Below are 13,521 nucleotides of genomic sequence, written 5' to 3'. Positions count from 1 at the left end.
GTGACAACTTAGAACTGTAAGTTACATTGCTGAACTTATATTAAACTCATGATAAAAGTTGATAAACTTCATTTATATAGCAAACTGATAATGTAAAACATATACTAAGATATTTGAGATGTAGCTCAGTAGTAATTATTCTGTAATGAGCTCATTATTCAATATGGAGAACTAAATGTACCTTTACACACACACACACACACACACACACACACACACACACAAGAACACACACAGACAAATAGACATACACAAACACACAAACACACACACACACACACATTCTGGAAACAACTAACTAACTCTAAGCACTTGAGAGACTATGAGTGGCATATGATTGCTGCTTAGGCAGTAGTCTAGTGATGATAGGCTAAAAATTATCACTATAAATATATGTATAGTGTTAACATGGTTAATAAAACAATGGACCGTGAAGGAAAACCTTCAAATACCAATTTCATAAAATAAAATCATATCTTAATTTATTCTAAATATTCATTTTTATGTCCAAAGTTAAGTGTAGTCCTTGTGTGTCATCAAGGAAATTCCTTTATGCAACAGATGAAGACCATTATAGAAAACTACAGCCAATTAAAATGGAGAATCATTGTTTTTCATAGCTGAGTAATACTCCATTGTAAAAATGTATCACATTCTCTCCTTCCATTCCTCTGTTGAAGGAAATCTGAACTCTTTCCATCTTCTGGTCTTTATAAATAAGGCTGCTATAAATACAGTGGGCATGTGTCCTTGTTATATTTTGGAGCATCATTTGGGTGTGTGCCCAGGAGAAGTATAGCAGGGTCCTCAGGTAGTACAATGTCCAGTTTTCTGAGGAAGTTCCAGATTGATTTCCAGAGTGGTTGTACCAGTTTGCAATCCCAACAATAGAGGAATGTTTTTCTTTCCCCATATCCTTGCCAGCATCTGTTGTCACCTGAGTTCTTGACTGGTTTGAGGTAGAATTTCAAGATCCTTTTGATTTTCATTTAACTGACGACTAAGGATGTTGAACATTTCTTTAGGTGCTTCTTGGCCATTTGATATTCCTCAGTTGAGAATTCTGTTTTGCTCTGTTCTCCATTTTTAATAGGATTATTTGATTCCCTGGAGTCTAACTACTTGAGTTCTTTGTGTATATTTGATATTAGCCCTCAATCAGATGGAGGATTGGTTAAGATCTTTTCCCAATCTGTTGGTTGCTGTTTGTACTATTGGCAGTGTCCTTTGCCTTATAGAAGTTTTGCAACTTTATGAGGTCCAATTTGTCGATTTTTGATCTTAGAGCATAAGCCATTAGGAAAATGGATGGAAGTAGAAAATATCATTCCGAGTGTAGTAACCCAATCAGAAAAGAAAATGCATGGTATGCAATCATTGATAAGTGGCTATTAGCCTAAAGGCTTAGATTACCCAAGATACAACCCACAGACCAAATGAAGCTCAAGAAGAAGGATGACCAAAGTGTAGATGCTTCAGTCTATCTTAGAAAGGGGAACAAAAATATTCATAGGAGGAGATATGGGGACACAGTTTGGAGTAGTTACTGAAAGAATGGTCATTCAGAGACTGTCCCACCTGGGGATGCATTCTATATATAATCACCATAACCAGACATTATCGTGGATGCCAAAAATGCATGCTGATAGGAGCCTGATATAGCTGTCTCCCAAAAGGCCCTGCCAGAACTTGACAAATACAGAGGTGGATGCTCACAGCAAACATTGGAGTCTTCTATGAAGGTGGTCCCCCAGCCATCCATGCACCCCAACCCACCTCCCTGCCCTGACATTCCCCTAAACTGGGGAGGGGTGGTGCCTTGGCAGGACCAAAGGCTTCTCCACCTATCAGCCAACAAGGCCATCTTCTGCTACATATGAAGCTGGAGCTATTGATCTGTCCATGTGTCTCTTTGGATGGTTTAGTCACTGGGAGCTCTGGGAGTTCTGGTTGGTTGATTTTGTTATTCTTATGGGGTTGCCAACCCCTTCAGCTCCTTCAATCTTTTCTCTAACTCCTCCAATGGGGACCGCATTTTCACATTTTCAGTTCAATGGTTGGCTGTGAGCATTAGCCTCTATATTTGCCATGCTCTGGTAGAACCTCTCAGGTGACAGCTATATCAGGCTCCTGTTTTCATGCACTTCTTAGCATCAGCAATATTCTCTGGGTTTGGTGACTGTATATACATACATACACACACACACACACACACACACACACACACACACACACACATACACACACAGGCTGGATCCCCAGGTGTGGCAGTTTATGAATGGTCATTCCTTCAGTCTCTGCTCCAAACATTGTCTCCTGTATCTCCGCCTAGGGATATTTTGTCCTTCTTCTTAGGGCTGAAGCATCCACACTTTTGTCATCCTTCTTATTGAGCTTCATTTTTTTCTGTGGATTGTATCTTGGCTAATCTGACCTAATACTAATACTCTTCAAACTATTCCATAAAATAGAAAGAGAAGGAACACTACCCATTTGTTCTTTGAAGCCACAATTATGCTTAAACGTTAACCACACAAAGACCCAACAAAGAAAGAGAACTTCAGATCAATTTTCTTCAAGTATATCTATGCAAAAATACTCAATAAAATTTCTTGCATACGGATGCAAGAAGACATCAAAACAGTCATTCAACATGATCAAGAAGGCTTTATCCCAGGGATGCAAGGATGGTTCGTTAGGTGGAAATCCATCAATGTAGTTCACTATATAAACAAACTCAAGGAAAAAACACATGATTATTTTATTAGATGCTGAGAAAGCTTTGGACAAAATTCAACACCCCCTTATGATCAAACTCTTGGAAAGAACAGAATTCAAGGCCCATTCCTAAACACAGTAAAAACAATATTAGCACTTAAAAGTCATAGCCAGAGCAATAAATGGGTTGAGAATGAAATTAGAGAAATGACACCCTTCTTAATAGGTATGAATCATATAACATATCTTGGTGGGACTTTAACCAAGCAAGTGTAAGATCTGTGTGACAAGAACACACAAGAAATTGAAGATCTCAGAAGATATATAGATCTCCCATGCTCATGGATTGGTAGGATTAATATAGTAAAAACAGCCTATCCTTCCGAAAGCAATCTCAAGACTTGATGCAAGTCCCATCAAAATTCCAACTTAATTCTTCATAAAATTAGAAAGAGTGATTTGCATATTCATTTGGAAAAGCAAAAATTTCAGGGTAGTGAAAACAATAAAACAATACCAACAATAAAAGAACTTCTGGGGAATCACCATCCCTAAACTTAAGCAGTATTTCAGATCAATAGTGATAAAATCTGTATGGCATTGGTACAGAGACAGGCAGGTAGATCAATGGAATAGAATTGAAGACCCAGAAATGAACCCATATGCCTATGGTCACTTCATCTTTGACAAAGGAGTTAAAATTAACCAATGGAAAAGAGACAGCATTTTCAAAAAATGATGCTGGTTGAATTAGATGTCAGCATATAGAAGAATGCAAATTGAGTCATCCTTATCTCCTTGTACAAAGCTCAAGTCCAAGTGGATCAAAGTCCTCCACATAAAACCAGATACACTCAAATAATAGAAGAGAAAGTGGGGAAGAGCCTTGAACACATGGGCACAGTGGAAAATTTCCTGAACAGGACTCCAATGGCTTATGCTCTAAGATCAAGAATCAAAAAATGGGAACTCATAAAATTGCAAAGCTTCTGTAAGGTAAAGGACATTATTAGTAAGACAAAACAGCAACTAACAGATTGGGAAAATGTCTTTACCAATCCTACAACCTATAGAAGGCTAATATATAGTACATACAAAAAACTCAAGAAGTTAGACTCCAGAGAATCAAATAATCCTATTAAAAATGAGATACACAGCTAAACAGAATTCTCAACTGAGGAATACTGAATGAGTGAGAGGTATAAAGAAATGTTCAACATCCATAGTCATCAGGGAAACACAAATTGAAAGATCCCTGAGAAAACACCTCGCCTTAGTCAGAATAGCTAAGATTATAAACTCAGGTGACAGTAGATGATAGCAAGGATGTAGGGAAAGAGGAACACTATTCCATTGTTGGTAGGATTGCAAGCTGGTGCAACCACTCTGGAAATTTGTCTGGTGATTCCTCAGAAAATTAGACATAGTTCTACCTGAACACCCAGCTATACCACTCATGGGCGTACACCCAAAAGATGTTCCAACATATAATAAAGACATACATTCAACTATGTTCATAGCAGCCTAATTTAGAATAGCCAGAAGCTGGAAAGAACTGAAATGTCCTTCAACAGAGAAATGGATCAAGAAAATGTGGTACCTTTACATGATGGACTACTACTCAGCTATTATAAACAGTGACTACATGAAATTCTTATTCAAATGCATTGAACTAGAAAATATAATCCTGAGTGAGGAAACCCAATCACAAAAAATCCACACATTTTATGCACTCATTGATAAGTGCATGTTAACCCAAAAGTTTGGAATACCTAAATGATTCATAGATCGTATGGAGTCCAAGAAGAAAGAAGACCAAAATGTGGATGCTTCATTCCTTTTTAGAAGGTAGAACAAAATATTCATGGGAGGAAATATAGGGACAAAGACTGGAGCAAGAACTGTAGAAAAGGTCATCCAGAGACTGTGTCACTGGGGATCCATCCCATATGCTGCCACCAAACCTAGTCACTATTTCTGATGCCATGAAGTGCTTGATGACAGGAGCCAGATATGGGTGTCTCCTGTGAGGTTCTGTTAGAAGCCTACTGACACAGATGAGGTGGTCTGCAGCGAACCATTGGACTGAACAAGGGGACCCTAATGGAGGAGTTAGTAAAAAGACTGAAGGAGCTGAAAAGGTATGCAACACCATAGGAAAAACTACAATATCAACCAACCAACCCCACCAGAACTCCCTGGTACTAAACCACCCACAAATAGTACACATGGAGGAATCCATGATTCTAGTGACATATGTTCCAGACAATGGCATTGTCCTGCATCAATGGGAGGAAAAACCCTTTGTCCTGTGTAGGCTTATTTCCCCAATGTAGGGTAATGCCAGGACATTGAGATTGAAGTGGGTGGGTGGGAATATGAACATCTTCATAGAAGCAGGGGTAGGTGGAGGGCATATGTGAGAGGAAGAAAGAGGATAGCATTTGAAATGTAAATGCATAAAATATCCAAGAAGTATAAATTTAAAAATAAATAAAATATCCAATAAAAGAAAAAACTCTACACACACATACAGACATTCACACAGACACACAAAGTAAGAATTATGAATCCTTGTCCTAATTGATCCATTTACAATAGAACTCACACAACTAAGGCTTGGGGATCATTGAAGTAATGAGAATCAAAAAGATTATAAGAGGTAGAGCACCAGAAAGCTTGATACTGGATTGCATCTCATAGGAATGTCAGAAGTTACACTCATAAAATTTCACTAATTTTACTTGATAAACATAATATCTTCAAAGTCAACATCAAAAGAAATGCTAATATGAGTGGAGGAAATCCCAGGTGGCCTCAGTCATACACATAGAATCACAAACAACCAAGAGATGCTAAGAATAGGAGAAATAGTCTTTGTCAGTGAAAAGCATATTAAATCTAATATCAAATGATCAGCCCTGATCACATAGTATTAAGTAACATTATACAGACTGAGCAAGTTGAACATACATATTTAGAAATATGCAAGTTTAATCTGTATATATAAATATAATTAGAATTTCTATAGTCTTTGCTTCCCCCAACTGTACCTGGTAGATTCTTTTTAGTTCAAAGCCAGCCTTGTCTTTATAGTGACCTCTACTGAGCACACGTAGAGATACGTAGCAATCATAAAAGAGGCATGATTCTGAAAGAGAGCAAGGAGGGATATATGGGATGGTTTGGAGGAAAAAAAGAACAGGGAATGATGTGATTACATTATAATGTTAAAATAAAGTAAATAATTAAGCATATGTACAGGGGTAGTGGATGCAAAAAATTATTCAGTTGAGTGAATAACACAGAAATAAATGAACATATATATGTACCTACAATTGGAGAACTCGGGATGACAACAGTATGGGAAAGTTGATTTGAGAGATGTGATGACAGAGTATATCACTGTTTAAGAATGTATAAATGTATAGCTTATTATATCTGAATGTGGATCTATCATTATCTTCAAAAACTTTACTTAAAGAGTTAGAAATATAAGTCATAAAAAGTAAAAGTAAAGTGGAGTATTATATCATCAGAAAAATATATTACTGCCGATCATTTCCAGTTAGATATATGATGTCAGTTATGCAGACTAACTGCCAAAATTAGTCAGCATTTCATTTTGCCAAATACAGGACTTTTTTCTTCCTTTTGGCTCTTCTGAAGACGATGGAATCAACATCACCATTTTAGCCTCCAAGAGGAAATCAACACAGCTATTACATTTCTAACCCATGAGCTTGTCTTTTGCAATCTCTAAAATTTCAAAAATCTAGACTAAATTTTCAGAGAAATCAGAAATCATCTTTGAACAGCTGCATATTTTTCTCACTTCTCTAAAATTTGCTTTAAGTTACTTTAAAATGTATAGGAACTCTTATTCTTAGCAATTTGAAGATGCATATGAGAGTAATTAGAATCTTTATGGTAACCACTTACCTAACTGTATCTATTACAGGTCCTCTCAGTTATAGGAAAAGTGCTGTTTAAGAATATTTTTGCTTAGAAGTTGGAGAGATGGCTAAGCAGATAAAAGCATTGACTGCTCTTCTAAAAGTTCTAAGTTTAATTCCCAGCAACCACATGGTGGCTCACAACCATATGTAATGGGATCTGATGCCCTCTTCTGGTGTGTCTGAAAATAGCTACAGTGTACTCATATACATATAATAAATAAATGAATCTGGTTTTCTTTTTAAAGAAAGACTTCATGAAGAATATTTTGATTTAGCAATGGCATCTTCTGGTACAATGGCTCATACATTTAATTATGACACTCAAGAGGCAAAGGCAGAAGGATCTGTTAGCTCAAAACCAGTCTGCTATAAATATTGACCTCTAGTGAACCCGGACTACGTACAGATATCCTATATCAAAAGGTAGAGTGGAAGACGAAGAACAGGAAGAGGAGGAAGAAGAATTTTCCATATCCTTTTTCAATTTCCATGGAAAATAGAAGCATGTTAGGAAACTACACTCTCAAGTTGCTTTCTTTCCTTTAGATATAGGTAGGGACACACTTCACAAGTTGATGCAGAAAATAATATTGATGGGAAAACAATAAATCTATTCTTGATGCTGTGCACCAGACATTATTGGAGTGAAGCAACTATTTTACTTTATATGGCAATCTTTTTAAACATGTGTAATGAAACCTGAGATTTACTTGATACTCCATCCTGAATGTTCAAAGTAACTTTGTATTCTGATTTTAAAAGAACATGATTCATTTTATTTTAAGTTTTTGCAAATGTTCATTTTATAATTTTTGCCAATGTCTTTACTTTCCTGGCTATTAAAAATAAAAATTTCTTACAGTACTTAAGTAATATTTATGTATAATTCAAACTTCATTTACTTCAATATTGATCCACAGTCTATACTTTGCATGAGTGACAGTAACAGTGCCTGATTTTAGCATTGCTTCTCGGCTTTGCCCAACAGTTAGCTAGCAGCAACCAGATATGAGCCTGGCTTGCTGTAAAAGACTGTTTGACCTCAATTTCTCCTCTCCTCTCTCTCTCTCTCTCTCTCTCTCTCTCTCTCTCTCTCTCTCTCTCTCTCTCTCCCCTCCCCTCTCCCTCCCTCCCTCTCTCTCTGCCCTTCTCTGTCTCCTCTCTTTCTCAACCTCTACTTTCTTTTCAACCCCTATTCTCATGTCCTAAAATAAACTTCATTTTATACCAGACCTGTTGTGTAGTTGGTTCCTAAAAAGGGATGCCTCCCTCAGCATGGGCCCGCTAAGCATACCCTTGTGCCGCATCATACTACTGTTTTATAAAACACATCAGCTGCATCAACAAAATAGAGTAAAATGTCTCTATATTAATAACAGTAAAATTTCAAATGTACATTAAATGCATATATTTTAATTTATTTTGTTGCATTACATGTATGTAAGAGGAAATTTGGACTCAGCTCAATGAGGCCACAACCATTATTACATTCTGAGAAGTAGTTAAGTAGCAAAATCAAACTAATTTTCAGTTCTGTCTGGTTTAACAAATATAATACACTGAAATATTTTCAGAATAAATTCTCAATCTTTTAAGAATGGTCTAGAAATATTTTTGGTAAAAATGTTCAATCTGTTAAGAATGTAATAATGTCTAAATTTTCACATGTATGGTTTCTTTTAAAACTCATACAGATGTAAGCCTCTTCAGCTTTGAAAGAGAGATTACATATTCATTAAACTTAATTTTAATTTTCTACTCAAATCACAGAAATATTCATTGCTGATTGATCCTTTAACAATATGGGTAATTGCTCATCCAGTACTTCATTAGGCTTTTAGTGGACCACGGTTCTTCAGCTGCAGCTGAAAATTTCATTAAGGTATTTCGATGAAGCTCTTTTATACTTCCATTCTTAGCACTTAGATTTAGGGTCACTGGTGTCTTCTTACAAATCTGCCAACACTTCTGTTAGTTACCACAGCTGACCAAATATCAAAGCATTTTATTCAGGCAACTTATGTTCTCATGTTTCATATTATTCAGTAGAACTCACTTTGCTTACCAAATTATAGTTTATGGTTTAATAAGTTGAAGATGTCCACATGTGGCAAATGGGTATTGATTGTCTATCAGGAGCCTTCAGCTGTCAATAGGCAGGTCATGTGAATAGATATGATACTTTCACTTATTATGAATTGACATTTTATAACTCAGAGTATGTTTTTCAGGAAATATATATATATATATATATATATACATACATATATGTCTGTGTGTGTGTGTGTGTGTGTGTATAATTTTTCACTCACTGCCTACCTTCATTAAATAATATTAGGTCAAGAATAGGCTGTAGAAGAATTTTAGTCCAGCAACATGGCTTCTTTGATTACATCCAAGGACATTCTAGGTGTGTATGTTCTGCCTGGAAGGACACACCTTTAATCCCTCTGTCCAGACAGACATCCCCTTAATACTTACCTTTAATTCCAAGCAAGTAAAGTTAGTTTGCAGGAGGAAGCAGCTATGTTTGACAATGAACTCTAATTGAGAGGCCAACAAAGTGTTTAATCAGAGACTTATTTGACAGAATAAGTCAGATAGGATGTGTCCAATTCTTACAAAAATAGCACAGGAAAGACAAGTAATTTAAGAGAAGTGCAAGGAGAGAGAGCCAACTGGAAGTCAGTGTAATGAGTGGAGTGGAGTGGAGTTGAGGTCCTTCAAGTGTTCATGTAGTTCAGGACAGGTCAACAGACGTAGGGAAGCCAGAGGATAAGAGGAGGCAGAAGATAAGAATGAATTTCCATAGTTTGAGAACAAGAAGAGAATTTCAGTAAGAAACTTAAAGAAACTAAATTGAATCAGTCAACTTGGAGAGGAGTTTGAGACAGAATAGCTGAGTTGATCCAGATAGCCCCAGTTCAGAAAAACTAGGGTGAGCTTATTCAGTAGTAAGTTTCTAAGACAATAATTACATTAGATAAATAAAATTTACTTTTATAATAGGCATCTCCTTTATTTGTGACTAAAGTCACTTTCTACAAGACTATGATATTTGCTGTTCTGGCCATGCTCCAACGTAAGGCCACATATAGTAGGATTTTTAGGATCACAAAATGGATTTAAAGAATTTAAAAGTGGTAAAAGAAAGAAGACACAAAGTTGAATGGGTAAGGGAGCAGGGACCACAGGTAAAACTAGGAAGAGTTGTGAGAAGGGGCAAATATGTCAAAATACATCATGTGCATATATCTAAGGCATAGCTAAACTGGTAAATTCTAAAGAACTGATGTCTGAAATTTGCAAAGTGAGTGTAGTCCATACATTCATGCAGCCTGGAAAGGAAAAGATTTACTTCATCTTATGCAACCAGATTATAGATCATGATAGAGTGACATCAGAGAATCAACTGAAGCAGAGCCAGACCCTGAAGGTAGGTGAAGCCATAGCGGCTTAGTAGCTAACTCAGTGGCAAGCTCAACTTGCTTTCCTTTCTTTTCTTTTAAAATCAATTAGTTAAATTTTATTTCCTCTTCTATATATTACATTGAGACTACAGTTTCTCCACCTTCTTTTCGTCCCAGGCCCTTCTCACCTTTCCTGGGCACTCCCTACTTCTGTTTCCCTTCAGAAAAGGGAACCCCATCAGGGGTATCAGCCAAATATGGAATATAATGTTGCAAAAACATTATGCACTTCCACTCATATTAAATCTAAATGAGACAAACCAGTAAAAGGAGAAGTTTCCCCAAATTAGTCAAAATGTTAAAGACAGCTCCCCTTTACTGTTAGGAGTCCACAAGAAGACCCACCTACACTACCATAAAATATATGCACAGGATTTAGTTCAGACCCATGCAGGCTCCCTGACTGTATGATCAATCTCTGCGAACCCCTGTTCATTCAGGTTAGTTGATACTGTAGGTTTTGTTGTGGTGTTCTTGACACCTCTGGCTCCTACAGTTTTTCCTCTCTGTTTTGCAGGATTCCCTAAGTTCCACCTAAAGTTTGGCCATATGTCTCTGTATCTGTTTCTGTCAGTTTTTGGTTGAAGCCTTTCTGATGAAGAGTACCAACTTGATTTCTTAATCACCTAAGATTATTTTTGCAGGGTTGGCAGCATTCCCTATAGGCTGGATTTTCTTACACCAATCACTAATCCAGAAAATGTCCTATAGTTTTGCTTATAGGCTAATCCTACAGGCTAATTTTCTCAAGTAAGGTTATATTCTCAGGTAAGATTTCTTCTTCCAAGACATGTGTAGTTTTGAGTAAAAAGCAATAAACATAAGCACTTGTTTAGGGAGTGAAGTTAATACAAATGATACATAATCAAGAAAAAGAATCTGTCTGTGGATTTTATTTGTAATTTTACATGGAGCATAAATAACATTGTATTGAAATTGCAGATGGTATGGAAGTGTTAAGGATCAATTCTAGAGACCTTGGCATGCGAGGCAAGCACTATACCATGGAGTTATATACTTACCTCTTGTTTCACTTTTACCACTTATCTATGCTTTCACTGAACTCACATTGTAGCATAGACATGCCCTTGAACTTGTGATCATACAATTTCAATTTCCTGAGTAGTCAAGAATACAGGAATACATCATCAAAATCAATCTAATGGAAATTATTTGCCATTTGTAATAGGCTGTATCAACTATTTTAAATATTAAACTTAATAATAGGGCATTCTTGTTATTATTCTGAGTTAATAATAAAAATATGACCCTGCATGCTTTCTGTGAGAACCTCCTGTTCTTTATAATAAGATTCTGTCCTTCTAACCTTCTGCCCATTCCTAAAATAATAAGAGAAAGAATATTTCCAAATTCATTTTAGGAAGCCTGCATTATCTGCATATATATATATATATATATATATATATATATATATATATATATATATGGGCTGTGTAAATAAAATTTCCAAAAATGGAGGAGACAGAATCCCAAATGGTGATCTTTTTTTACCAAATGAAGTTTTCAGCACCTGGATTCAGTTACATCTAATTGAAGTGTTATACAAAGGAGGCCATGAGAATCCTCTAACCAATTCAGACTGTTGGTAAAGTTACTGATTACTCCCCGCAATCTGATGGCAAGGCCCCGTTGCTCAAGACAATGTGTATATAACTCACTTAACTCTGAGAAGTCCAGCTAGGGCCTACATAGAGCCTTCGTGTCTACATCCTAGTCCCTCTGATACAAGAAGCTACTCTGCGTGCTACTGAAGAAGAAAGATGAGCACAGGAACTAGGAACCTAGTTTCCAGATCCAGCTGAAAGAAAAAAAGATCTACAAGAGTGCTGACACACAGGCTTACAGGGGGTCAATCCACTGTCAGAGACAAGACAAGCTAACACTAGAGAGAACCTGATGGCCAGAGGGAAGCCCAGGGAACTAAGCAATAAAAACCAGGACTACTTGGCATCATCAGAGCCCAGTTTCCCCACCAAAGCAAATACTGGATATCCAAACACATCGGAAAAGCAAGATTTGGACCACATAACTCCTAAAGAAATAGAAGCAGTTATTAAAAGTCTCCCAACCGAAAAAAAAAAAAAAGTCCACGCCCATATGGGCTTCGTCCAGAATTCTGTTAACATTCATAAAAGACTTAATACTAACACTCTGGAACTAATGCACAAAATAGAAACAGAAGGAGCACTACCCAATTCCTTTTATGAAGTCATACTTATAGTTATTCCTAAACCACACAAAGGCCCAACAAAGAAAGAGAACTTCAGACCAATTTCCCTTATGAATATCAACATAAAAATACTCAAAAAAATTCTCGCAAACAGAATACAAGGACACATCAAAATGATCATCTATCATGATCATGTAGGCTTCATCCCAGGGATGCAGGGATGGCATAAATTTCAGAAATCCATCAATGTAATCCACTATGTAAACAAGCTCAATGGGGGGAAAAAGAGGATCATCTCATTAGTTGATTAGAAAGCATTTGTCAATTTCAACACCCCTTCATGTTAAAAGTCCTGTAAAGATCAGAAATTCACAGCACACGCCTAAACATAGTAAAAGCAATATACTGCAATCCAGTAGCCAACATCAAATAAAGTGGAGAGAAACTTGAAGCAATCCCACTAAAATCAGGGACTAGAGAAGGCTGCCCAGTCTCTCCCTACTTATTAAATATAGTACTCAAAGTCCTAGCCAGAGCAATCAGACAACAAAAGGAGGTCAAAGGGATATAAACTGAAAAGGAAGAAGTCAAGATATCACTATTTGCAGATGGTATGACAGTATACTTAAGTGACCCCAAAAGTTCCACCAGAGAAACTACTAAGCCTGATAAACAACTTCAGCAAAGTGTCAGGGTATAAAATTAACTCAAACAAATTAGTATCCTTCCTCTACTCAAAGGATAAATTTCTTTCTGAGAAAGAAATTTTGGAAAGGACACCCTTCCCAATAGTCACAAATAATATAAAATATCTTGGGGTGAATCTAACCAAGTAAGTGAAAGGTCTGTATGACAAGAACTTCAAGTCTCTGAAGAAAGAAAGTGAAGAATATCTGAGAAAATGGAAAGATCTCCCATGTTCATGGATTGGCAGGGTTAATATAGTAAAAATGGCCATTTTGCTAAAAGCAATCTATGAACTCAATGCAGTCTAAATTAAAATTCCAACTCAATTCTTCATAGAGTTAGAAAATACAATTTGCCCACTTATTTGTAATAACAGAAAATCCAGGATAGTGAAAGCTATTCTCAATAAAAGAGATAAGCAACACCCCATAAGCAACCTTGAGCCTCCGGACCACAGGTAAGACAAACCTTCCTGCTCCAAGCGACCTGCCTGGTG

Source organism: Rattus rattus, chromosome 3 (genome assembly GCF_011064425.1).
Source record: "Rattus rattus isolate New Zealand chromosome 3, Rrattus_CSIRO_v1, whole genome shotgun sequence".
In the NCBI taxonomy this organism is placed as follows: domain Eukaryota; kingdom Metazoa; phylum Chordata; class Mammalia; order Rodentia; family Muridae; genus Rattus; species Rattus rattus.
Note: the sequence above shows the minus strand (reverse complement) of the source record.